Below are 12,600 nucleotides of genomic sequence, written 5' to 3' on the forward strand. Positions count from 1 at the left end.
TTTCATTTGTTTCAAGAATTTAAAAAATTTCCTTTTTAATTTTTTCATTAACCTGCTGGCCGCTCAGAAGTATATTGTTTAATTTCTATGTGTTTCTATGGTTTCCAAAGTTCCTCTTGTTATTGATTTCTAGTTTTATTCTATTGTGGTCAGAGAAAGTACTTGATATTATTTTAATTTTTTAAAAAAATTTTAGGAGTTGTTTTGTGGATTAACATATTATCTATCCTTGAGAATAATCCATGTGCTGAGGAGAAGAATATGTATTCTGTAGCCATAATATGAAATGTTCTATAAATATCTACTAGGTCCATTTTGTCTATAGTGCAGATTAAGTCTGGTGTATCTTTGTTGATTTTCTGTCTGGATGATTTGTCCATTGCTGAAAGTGGAGTGTTGATGATGAACCCAGCCAGGACTAGGTCCTTCCCTTCAAGGCAACAGGCTCCCTTTTGGCCCTTGGTGTGTCTAATGATGTCAACCAGGAGCTAGGGCCTAGAATGGAGGCCTCAAGACTTTGCTGGATGTTCTAGTGTGGCTGAGGTGGTATCCAGGTTGCAAAGCAAAGTCTTCTTTACTCTCCTCTCTCCTCTCTTTAAGCAGAGGGAAGGAGCTCCTCCTGGAGCTGCAAGCTGTTCTGCCCGGGGTTGGGAAGGGGTGATGCAAGAAAACTCTTAGCCATCTTGGCTGGTGTCTCAGTAGGACTGCATGCATCCTAAGTCCACTGGTTCTAAGCTCAGCACAGCACAAGGACTTGCCCAGGAACTGCAGTACTTGTGGCCTAGGCAGCCTTTTAAGTCTATTTAAAACCCCAGTGCACTTTAGCCCTCAGTGGGGGGGACTTGCCAGAAATCAGGTTCCCACTGCTGGGATGGGTGATTCCCCTCTGGCTAAGGTTGGTCTAAATGCATTCTTCATGAGTGCTGGTTGTATTCTGCCCAATGTTGCTTTCTGTGACAGGACAGCACTGAGTTCCAATGCAAAGTACAACAATCACTGCACTCTCCCTCCTGCAAGCACATAGATTCTCAATCTGTGCCACACATCTGCTGCAGGAGAATAAGGGAGGGGTGGTGTCAACAATTCAAGACTCTTGCCTACTCTCTTCAGTGTCTCCTTGCTTTGATGTTAAAATCAGGGACCATGATCACTCACCTGATTTTTGGTTCTTATGAAGGTGCTTTCTTGTGTGAACAGTTATTCAATTTTGTGTTTCCATAGGAGGGATGATTGCTGAAGGCTTCTGTTTTGCCATCATGTATCATCTCTCTCCTTCCTAATTCTGTCATGAGACCCTATGTATGACTTAAGATTGCAAGCATCTTGCTCCTATGGTGTTTGTTCATACCTGACACGAAATTCCTTCAGGTGTCATTCCTCACCTCAGTTCCAATTCATACTGGCCTCCCTTCTAATCTTTCATGGCTCATTCCTACATTGACTATACAAGACAGCAGTATTTGTCACATTTAATATTATTGCCGTGGTCTGGGTATTCATGTCCCCTCAACATTTCTATGTTGAAATATTAACCCCCAAGGTGATGGTAGTAGGAGGTTGGCCTAACTGGGGAATGATTAGACTCTGTCCTAATGAACAAGATTAGTGCCCTCATAAAAGAGGTTCTAGAGAGCTGCCTTGTTCCTTCCATCATGTGAAGACACAGTGAGAAGGCACTATCTATGAACAAGAAGGCAGGCCTCACTGGACACCAAATCTGACAGCACCTTGATTTTGAACATCTCAGCCTTCAGACCTGTGAGAAATACATTTATGTTGTTTGTAAACCACTCAGTTTATGGTATTTTGTTACATCAGCCTGAGTAGACCATGGCAAATATCAGAACATTATAGCAGTCACCTCCTTCTTGAAGATGTTTATTAAGTTTTGTACTGGCATTTTTAATGACATCTAAATTTATCTCCCACTTCCGATCTTTTTTCACCTAACTTACTTTTATTGTGTCTAGATTAAGCTTCAAAAATACAGCTATGATCCTATCATACCTTGAGTAGCTCCCAAAGATGGCTGAATAAAGCCCAAATCCTTTGGCTTAGTATTCCAGGCTGCTGTCTATAACCTAGCCACAGTCTACTCTTCAGCCTCATTTCTCACTATGTCCTCAAGCATACCTTAAACTTTAGACGAAATGGAGTACCTGATGCTTATTAAACATAGCTAGTAAGTTTCCTACCTCTATGCTTTTCTTATAGTGTTAATTCCAAATGTAGTGTTCTTCATCCTTTACCTAGCTCTTGAATTTCTTCTACCTCAGACTGAGCTTACATAACATCCCTTCTATGAAATTACCCTGAAACATCCTTTAATGAAGAGACGTTTTCTTCCTTTAAATTATGACAGCACTCTATCTGAACTTCTCTTCCAGCTATAATTACTTCTGCCTTCTGATATGTTTGTATACATACTTGTCTTTTTTTCCCTTCCCCCAGCCCCCCCCCACCCGAACCCACAGACTGTAAGCTTTCTTTCACTAGTCTGAATTTTATTCATCTTGATGCGCTTCACAGCTCTTAGCTTCATGCCTGGGACCTCAGAGACACTCAGTGATACTCAGTTAAAGTCTGTTTAATAGATGTTGAATCAGTTTCTAATTTTCTCTATTGGGCTGTGTAATTCTGTACCAAGTCCCTTCCTCTTACAATATTCTACTCTTCTGTCACCTACTTCCTCTTCTTCTCTGGTCCTTTTTAGTTCTGACTTTACAGTAGATCCCGTGCTTTAAGTTACTTAATAAGAAAAGAGTATAAGTGAATTAGGGAATGTCTCAAATCACTATTTCTTTTTTTTTTTTTTTTTTTTTTTAAGACAGAGTCTCACTCTGTCGCCCGGGCTGGAGTGCAGTGGCCGGATCTCAGCTCACTGCAAGCTCCACCTCCCGGGTTCACGCCATTCTCCTGCCTCAGCCTCCCGAGTAGCTGGGCCTACAGGCGCCCGCCACCTCGCCCGGCTAGTTTTTTGTATTTTTTAGTAGAGACGGGGTTTCACTATGTTAGCCAGGATGGTCTCGATCTCCTGACCTCGTGATCCGCCTGTCTCGGCCTCCCAAAGTGCTGGGATTACAGGCTTGAGCCACCGAGCCCGGCTCAAATCACTATTTCTTAATGTGTGCACTTACCAAATTGGTCCATGTATTTTTAATGCAGAAAGACATCTTCTATTTATAGCATTTATCTTTTCATTGTGTGTTATACAGTTTTCAAGTGTTTTTATATTTATTTTCTCATATAATTGTCAAGGTCTAACTGGAAATTCTTGAGGCATATTAGAGACCAAAAGTACTAAGAACCAAACACCTTGGTTGATCCGGAATGGTTCTATTTTAAAATATCCTCTCATGGGCTGGGTGTGGTGGCTCATGCTTGTAATCCCAGCACTTTGAGAGGCTGAGGCAGGTGGATTACCTGAGGTCAGGAGTTCGAGACGAGCTTGACAAACATGGAGAAACCTCATCTCAACTAAAAATACAACATTAACCAGGTGTGGGTGGCACATGCCTGTAATCCCAGCTACTTGGAGGCTGAGGCAGGAGAATGAGACAGGAGAATGGCTTGGACCCAGGAGGAGGAGTTTGCAGTGAGCTGAGATTGCACCATTGCACTTCAGCCTGGCCAACAGAAGAGAAACTCTGTCTAAAAAAAAAAAAAAAAAAAAAATCCTCTGCTGGTGTAAGACTTCGTGTCTCAGTTTTGGCTTCTGATATTATGTTTGGTAGGATAAGCAATCCCTATGCTTTGTTTCTTTCTTGTTCATTAGTACTTGGGGTCCTGAGTGAAGCGAGGAAAGGTATTGATATTTCAAAATAAAACCATAACTGGCTTTGCTGGTATATATTCATTTTGGTAACCTTGTCTTTCTATCTGAAGGAAAATAACTGTCTGAGAATTGACTAACCAACCAGCGTTTACTGAGCATCTACTCTGTACCTAGCCATGTGCTAACTTAGAAAGACCTTGAGGGATAAAACTAAATCTTATTTGTCCTCGTAATCACTCTCTCCCCTCCAATGGGGATACTCATTAAAACATGTATCGACCCTGTGCTATGAACCAGGCACAGTGTTTAGGCACTCGTATGAGAAGACAAATATGTCTGGTATCTGTTTTCAGGGAACCTATAATAAAGGAGGAGAAACAGTCAATGAAGCAAAATGATTACAATATAGCGTGGCAGGTTCTGCATTAAATATTTCTTAAGGATGTGATAGAAGCACTTAGAATGGCCAGCTCAAGTATCACTCCATTTTAGAAGCTTTTCCTAGGTCTTAAAAAGGTTTAATAGAGACTCAATTTATGTTCGTTTAACAAAAGAATTATTATGAAAATGTAACCACAGTAAAAAGCCAAAAGTAATAAAATGGCCAGTGAATGGTAGAGGTAGTGAGTGTAGGATTTTGCAGGAAGATCACTTGGGATGGGTGGTTTATGGGGAGAGCACTGAATTCCCTAAACCTAATCTAATTGATGGCCCCAAGTCTATGGAGAGTAAATTCTTGGTCTGATTGCCCTATCCAGAATTGTAGGTCAGCTTCTGATTAAGAATGTTCTAATATATTCTTTAGAGTTAAAGCTGGGATAACTGCCTGGATTGATTTTTGAGTATGTGATACTTTGATCCTCTGAACAGAAATTATATTAATATTCTATGCAGCTATGAAGCTTCCCTTGCTACTCTTTGGGGGAATTTGGGAAAGAAATCCTGAGTGAGTGTGGAAGAAAATCTGTAAAATGACCTACTTATGCTTATTAACAGGTAGTGAAATCTCTGTAACCAAAAGATGAGTTCTTCACAGTTAAGAAAGAAAGAGTTGGATTCTATTCTGTGTCATCTGTCATAATCTGCTATCTGTGGTCCAGCAGTTGAATATTTATTACCAGCAGTGATGCGAGAGGTGAGAAGAGCCTAGTTTGATTTTCCAGATCTAAGACTGTGTTTTGAACCACCACTTAGACAAATGCTTTGACTTAAAAGCACTGAGCCAGCTTGATTTGGAACTGTCACCACCAAGAGAGAAAATGTCTGGAATACTGCAGTGTCATTTCTGGGCAGTCTGTCTTTTATGAGTTGTCATGCACTACTACAGGGAGACAAGTGAATACTGTGTACATGAAATCATTAGTGCTGTCATAGCAGGCAGAAGAAAGACCACCAGGCAGAACACAAGACCACCCAACACAAAAAACATGAGCTCCCATTAGCAATATGGTTGAGACTATATGCCCTTGACATTTGCCTTTCAGAATGTTGAGCCACCAAGCATGCTGTTGGATAATTATTGCTTTGTGATGATATTCAGCAACTCTCACAATGTGGACCACCAGTTCTGGTTTGGGTTTCTTCTTTTTATTAGGACCATCTGAGAATGTCTGTGGTAGAGACTTTGGTGAATTTCATCTGTCCTGTGGCCAAAGGAATGAAAGGAAGAGCAACTTAGTTTATTAATATGGAAGAATTCAGCAACAAAAAACCCATGACACATGTCTGGAAGAGGCTTCATTGAGGGATTTTTTTATTTTTCAAACAAAGCATTATAAAATGTTTTACTACTGCTTATTAAAGGGCACTCTATGCACATAGCCTTATACTAATTAGCCTTATACTAATTTCAGAGCTGTAGTGATATATTTTTAATCCAACAAACCTTTCTGGTTGGTATTTCTATTTCACACAGACTAGGCTATCTCCTGGTTGAAAAACAAGCCAAAACAAAATAAAGCATTTTTTTTTTCTAAAATAAGTTAATGTGATTTTAAACAATCATAAAGTTTTTATTTTTAAAATATTTTTGTAAAGCAAAAATTAGTTCAATCTCTTTCCTTTATTTGCCTTTGCCTTAGACTTTTTTTTTCTTGCCTTTATTTCATTTTATTCGACTTCTGCTTCTTATATTGAATGTCTTGGTCAAATTTTTAAACTTGAATTTACCAATATTGCTTCTCGTCTGACTTATTTATTTCCTGATGACATATTTTTTTGTTCAAGTTTTTTTTTTTTTTTTTTTTTTTTTTAGGTTTACCATTGTTGTTGATACTTGCTTCTCTTGTACTCTTGTTCTTTTAGTAAACATTTTATTGAAGTTATTTACAGATTTTCTCAGGCATGTAATATCTATTAACTAACTACATATCTGTTTCATCTTTATGATTTCAATGCCTTTTAAATTCAACTTTTTTTTTTGAGGAATTTCTATTCTCTCTGAAAATTATGAATTCCAAAGAGAATGGATAATCAATCCTTAAATAAGTAACTCATTATCTTAGTTGTCTTAAAGAAACTTATTTAGATTGCAGATCTTTAAATTGACTTGACGTGTTATGTTGTCATTGCTTGTAAAATCTACCTTTAGTGGAAGCAAACAAAAATTACTTTAAAAACATGTAGAGAGAGGTTAGATTTTATACCTAGTGCAGAAATCTCTTGATTCAAAACATTTGACAAAAATACCATAAGTTGAAATTGAGTTATCTTTTGCAGAAGCCAATTCTCCAGCAGTGTCGGTAGTAGAACTGGGGCTCTTTACTATTCCAGTCTGTTGCTCTGATAAGCAACATTGGTGTGTACAGGTGATATTTTCATCCAGTTAACATTCATTCAGAGAATTATATCTTCTAAAGCTTTCTAACTCAACAAGAGCAGAGTATGTAAGCATCGTACACAGTGCTCAACTACAAAATATTAGATGAATAAATGGCAGGAGCTAAATATAACTAGAAAAAGCTGTAGAACAAAAAAGAGACAAAATCGTAAAAGGACTAGATTTGGAAAAAAACATTCATGAAGATCGTGAATTTTAAAGTTTAGACCCCTGATTCATCTCTACTTATGCATAATCTGTTTTGGAACCCATTGTATATGCCACTATTTCCAGTAACTGATCCAAAATTGAGTTCCATCCTGGAATGTTGTGGTTTTGAAATACTAAATTGTTTACCAGATAAAGAACAATACAGATTTTTCATCAACTTACCCAGGCCTCTTCTGACCACCATTTCCTTAGTATCCTGACAAGAAATTCCAAGTTTCTCCTACTGGTATATAAGCTCTCAGGCTTATGTGAATTTGTCTTCTTTCTCACTCAGGAGATTTCTCTGCTTTCCCATGCCCTGCATCATTCTTTCATCCCTAGGGGCTGATCTGTCCATTTCCTGTGGGGTACATGCTTGGCCCAAATGTGTGTAATTATGAAGTTTCCCTTGGGATCTGGGGTGGTGGGATGGGGATAGTTCTTGATGCCTGGTGCATACAATTTGTGTCTCGGGAGAAGAATAGAAAACAATTAACTGAGCATTTGTCAAAAATACTGGCACGTGCACATGTCTTTTAGCTCCCCAAAGATTTGCCTTCTGCTTTGCTAACCTCAGGATACTGGCCAGCCAGATGGAAAGACTGCCAAGCACATCCAGCTCATGAAGCCAGAAGGCCACTCCATTTGAGTATCTGGAAATCATTCTTCGCTCACGTGGGAGGTTCTGGGGCCTCTTTATTTCCTCAGAAACAAGGCCCACCCCAATGATTTCAAGAGCACATTGCAGCCTAGTCTCCACAAGCGAACAAGCTGTGAGAGCTGGAAATCTGCAGCTCCTCTCCTGCTCTATTTAATGCAGTACATTCTTTTCCCACCAACATAGGTTTACGGCCTCCCAAGACCCTTCTCATGAAAGGTACTAAAATGCAGTGTCAAGTTAAGTTAAGATGAATGATTAGGGAAATCTGTAGCTACTGAGAATGAGGTTCCCGGATGAGTATCAGAAGCGACCACAGAAGGTGAGGGTTTGCCTCTTTTCCATCTGTTGTCAGGAATAATAAAGAGAAGCAGAAGGCATTGGTTTGCTTCTCAAATTCCCAGCTCTGCTTCTTACTGTTGCCAATAATGATGCACTGGGTAGGGGATGAAGCTTCCTTCCCATATCTCTTTCCTGGCTTTGGTGATGGACTGGCCACATCTAGAAGAGAAAGAAGTGAAATTCCCTGAATGCAGATCGGTGGCCAAGGTCCTACCAAGGTCAGTCGTTGAGTAGGAGAGCTCCTTTACCTGCAGGACCTTACCAGACTGTCTGCAAGGCAATGACACCAGTGTGAAAATAAACCCCATCTTTCACTCTGCACTTCTCTTCTTATCTCAGATTAAAATGTGCCCCCCTTTTTAAAAACATCAAGCAAATACAATAAAGATGAAAAAAGTGACTGACAGAAAGATAGAAATTTAGAGGAAATAAATTTATACTTGACTGTTCCTCCTCCCCACCGCTTCCATTCCTTAAATTGGAAACAATACTTCAGTAATGGTCTTTCTAATACATAAATGTAACCATATCACTTTCTTGCTTTAAAGTCTGCAACTGTTATTTAGAGTCAAGTTAATGGTCTTTAGTATAATACTCCCCCACAACCACCCCAAACTCAAGGCAGGCTGAATTGTTGCAGCTCCTTAAATCATCAGGTCCTTTAGAGTTTCCACAGTTGGACACAAGCCACACCCCATACTTGAGATGCCTTTATTTCCCTGGTCTTGCAAAACTGCTGATTTAAAATGCCATTCAGATGTCCCTCTCACTTGCAAATCTTCTCCAGCTCTACCAAGAATAGCACTTGCTGTCTTTGCACCATGGAATTGTGTGTGTATCTTTTATAACACTATATTATTTTGGTTTTGTTGCTGTTGTTCACTTGCATGTGTATCCTAGTGGACTGATTTCTTTGGGGGCAGGGATTTTGTGTTATTGTCCCGTTAACCCAAGGTTTCTGAATGACTGCAATGCAGTAGATTCATTACACTGTTGCAGAATGAATGGACAAAACTGGAAAATATAACTAAAGTTTGTATATATTTCCCCATTTTCTAAATTCCCACACCTTAAGAAAGATGCTTTTTCCTCCTTTTTCATATTTTGTTGAAGTAGTACAGTCTTTCATCTCTTCCCTTTATTCCTATCTTTCTTTCTTGATTTTATCTTTTTTTGGAAAAGAAGGTATTTGGCATGGCATCCTTCTCTCTACTGTCATCATCATGGCTGCATTCTCCTGTCAGAGACCCAGAGACCTCAACTCTTGTTAAGCAGCCTTCTCTCATGGCTGCAGCGCCCACTGGGATCTGTGCTCCCTCTCATTCATTGCCCTTGGGGTGCAAGAGTAAAGACCACTTCCCACTATGAACAGTCCCTTGGTTATTCTCCCTCCCTCCAAATGTGTAAATAGTCCCTTCATTAAATGCTCTTTACCCTTTGAGTGAGCCATCTCTTTCCTGCCTCAACCCTGACTGATACTGTGGTCAACAAATAATAATTGACTTACTATTTATTAATTAATCTCTTAATTTATAAACAAGAATAGGGATTTCTTCCACTTAGTTACATCATATCCACAGTGATATCTGTAGGAGTCAGGAGCCAAAGTCTTGAAAATGTTTAGGGACCCCAGAGAAATATTCTCCATTGAAGTTGAAATTTGTATTTTCAGTCTTTCCTGTTATATATCTCTGTCCTACTCATGCAACAGACATTTATTAATCACTGCTTTCTCTTCATTCTTATCTTTGATTTTTTAAATCTTATCTTTCCCCTTTTTTATGTGAGAATATTCTTAGATCATAAGTCAGAGAACTTCGACTACTGGCTATGTAATTAGGCAAGTCTCTGCATCTTGGTTTCCTTATCTATGAAATGGGGAGGATGATGCCTCTCTTACAGAACCCACAGAGCTGCTGAGTAAATCCAATAAAACAATTGTATGTATAATCTGTAATCGCATTTACTACTTTTACTGTTTTTGCTGTTTTCATGTTTTTAATTACTGATGTCTTTTCCTCTGTAGTGCTTCTTTTTTTTTCAAATAAAAGTTTTTTCTTTCTGCTGTTTTAGGTTTTCTTCCTTTTCCATGACATTCCTTTCATGCTCCTTTTCCACAAGTGCCACCCTCTTGACTAGTCTTTTGAAAATACCCTGCAAGACCCATTAGTCTATACCTTAGCTCCTTCGGGACTGTCCTATTCCTTTTTCTCTCTTGCCTTAGAGGCTTTCTTAAAAGCTTGTTTAAAAAAATATTCCCTCTGTGGTAAAAGGATAAAAATTCTAGAAAAATATAAACTTGTACCTAGACTGAAACAGATGTATAATTCTCCTTTGTTGAAATGGTTTGGCTTTGTGTCTTCATCCAAATCTCATCTTGAATTATAATCCCATAATCCCCATGTGTCAAGGACAAGACCTGGTGAGAGATGATTGGGTCATGGGGGCAGTTTCCCCTATGCTATTCTTGTGATAGTGAGTTCTCGCAAGATCTGATAGTTCTATAAGTGTTTAACATTTCCTCCTACATATGCTTTTTCTGTCTCCTGCCATCTTGTAGAGAAGGTATCTGCTTCTCTTTCCACCATGATTGTAAGTTTCCTGAGGCCTCCCAGCCAGGTGGAACTGTGAATCAATTAAAACTCCTCTGTTGATAAATTATCCAGCCTTGGATAGTATCTTGATAGCAGTGTGAGAATGGACTAATACATTTGTTTTGTGATTTTTGAGAATAAAATAATGGTGAATATCAGAAAGGTTTTTAGGTTTCAGTTGATCACAACCTGAATAGTGTCTTCATATGCTACTGTTGTAATTAGTAGTCTAATAACACCACCAAGGTATATCTTTCTATGTATTCTCATTTCTTATTCTTAATATTATTTGCTCAGTGTTTATTGAGCAGCTATTTTGTGTCAGACTTTTGTTCAGTGCTGTATTTTTAAGAGAGGCATTGTCTTCACTCCCAGCAAGTGTACAGTTCAGTGGGGATAAAAATGAGCATGCTGATAATTACAAGACATGTTAGGATAAAACACAAATGAGTTTTGTTCCCTGATATATCCACAACATCAAGAACAGTTTCTTAGACATAGCAGGTCCCTAATAAATACTGTTGAATTTATGAATGGATCTTGAGATTCCAAATGTTGAATAGGAATTCATCAGTTAAAAAGAGTGGGATGAGGCATTGGAACAGGCAGAAGAAATGGCTCAGAGGCAAAAGAAAGCATGATAGTTATGGGAAAGTGCAGGTGTCTGTTTAGCAAGAGCTTTATGTGGGAATGAGATTTGGTGAGAATTGAGCTCAATAAATCAACATATCCCTTGATAATGACTACGACCTACTGTGTGTCTCCCACATATCAAGTACTTTATATAAATTATCTTAAACCTTAACGCTATGAAAAAAGTATTATTCAGTCTCCTTTGCTCATTCAACTCAATTTCACCTAGATACAAGTGATGGCAGTGTTCAAGAATAGCCATATACTTGATCCTGGCCATACATTTCTTTGATGACTGTTAAGATGGTCAAACCGTGAAAGTTGAGTTCAGCTGCCTCCAGGAAAAAGAATACAGATTTTAGAAATGTTTTTTCAGCTGTTATCACACTCTTATTATGTGGGAATAAATTTAAGAAGACCCTAGGTAGTAAATAATCTGGAGCCTTCAACTGTGGTGCAATGAGTTTTATTAAACAGTTGGATGCCAAATTTTAGTACAATGTACAATAAATAAACCAGAGGCAGTAGAACTGGAGCATAACTCTACTCAGAACAAAGAACTCTGAGAAAACACTATGTTCTCTGGCTAACCCATCAAAAGGTGTGAGTTTGAAGTGAACTAGAGCAGAACTGCAGAGATTATGACTTTTTTAAATTCTAAGAACTTTCAAATTAATGGTTGGAAATTTATACTGAAGGCTATTGCTAAGTGGTCCTGAGAATCCTAGGCATTCTGTGCAGAGAAGATCTTATAGATATTTTACTGTAACTTCCTTGTTTTGTAGAGGTGGAAACTGAGGTCCAAGAAGTTCAAGGTCTCACAGCTGGCAATGAAGTTAGTGCTGTCTCCACTGCACCACATTGTCTCTGCAGAAGTTTTCAGTGTTGTTCTTCTATGAGATGATCTCTTTAGTTAAATCATAGGATGCACAGAATTTGCACCACTCTTTCTTAATATCTACTTTCCAGTCACTTAGTTGTTTGTTTTTTAAAGTTACTCTAAGCTCCTTAAGGATGTGGAAAAACTCCATGAAGGGAGAAGTGAATTCAACACTAAAAGAACAACTTTTTTCAATCTTGACTTTATTGCCTTTCTGGTATTTTTATTAAAGAATCCAAAATCAAATGATTTGTCCATATATATGCTTTATTTATTTTGCACTATGTGGCAAGTATTCATAAAATATTAGTTTAAGAAACCAAATATGAGATAAATTGAGTTACTGGCTTACCTTCAGGTCACATAGGAATCACAACCAGGATCCAATTCTTAAGAATCTCAGTTGACACCAAAGGTGTCTCTCCTTGGAGGGGACTTGGTTCACTGAAAAGGGAGATCATGAAGGCCTCAAAGAAAGCTTGGAGAATCCCCCAAGAAGCATTGCAATAGTAGTTTTCTTATAAAGTGTGAGTCTTTATAAGAGAACTTCATGAAACAACTGTTATGGTGCTTTATTCAGGGCTCTTTACTATCATCATTGACAGTGAAGCTTTAATAGGAAAACAAACAAACCAAAAACATTGGGCTGATGAAAACAAATATGGAAGCATCTGGTACAGTATCTAGCAG

General features: G+C 38.5%; 1 long non-coding RNA gene across 1 annotated transcript; it reads right to left on the reverse strand.

The window, feature by feature from the left end:
- Window positions 1–5,039: 5,039 nt before the first annotated feature.
- LOC111539267 lies at window positions 5,040–12,354 on the reverse strand. The gene is made up of 3 exons (XR_002730621.1): window positions 12,263–12,354; window positions 6,987–7,962; window positions 5,040–5,418 (listed from the first exon to the last, which is right to left on the reverse strand). It is a non-coding gene; the product is annotated as an uncharacterized LOC111539267 (long non-coding RNA).
- Between the last annotated feature and the right edge of the window lie 246 nt (window positions 12,355–12,600).

This window comes from Piliocolobus tephrosceles, chromosome 1 (genome assembly GCF_002776525.5).
Source record: "Piliocolobus tephrosceles isolate RC106 chromosome 1, ASM277652v3, whole genome shotgun sequence".
Taxonomy (NCBI): Eukaryota; Metazoa; Chordata; class Mammalia; order Primates; family Cercopithecidae; genus Piliocolobus; species Piliocolobus tephrosceles.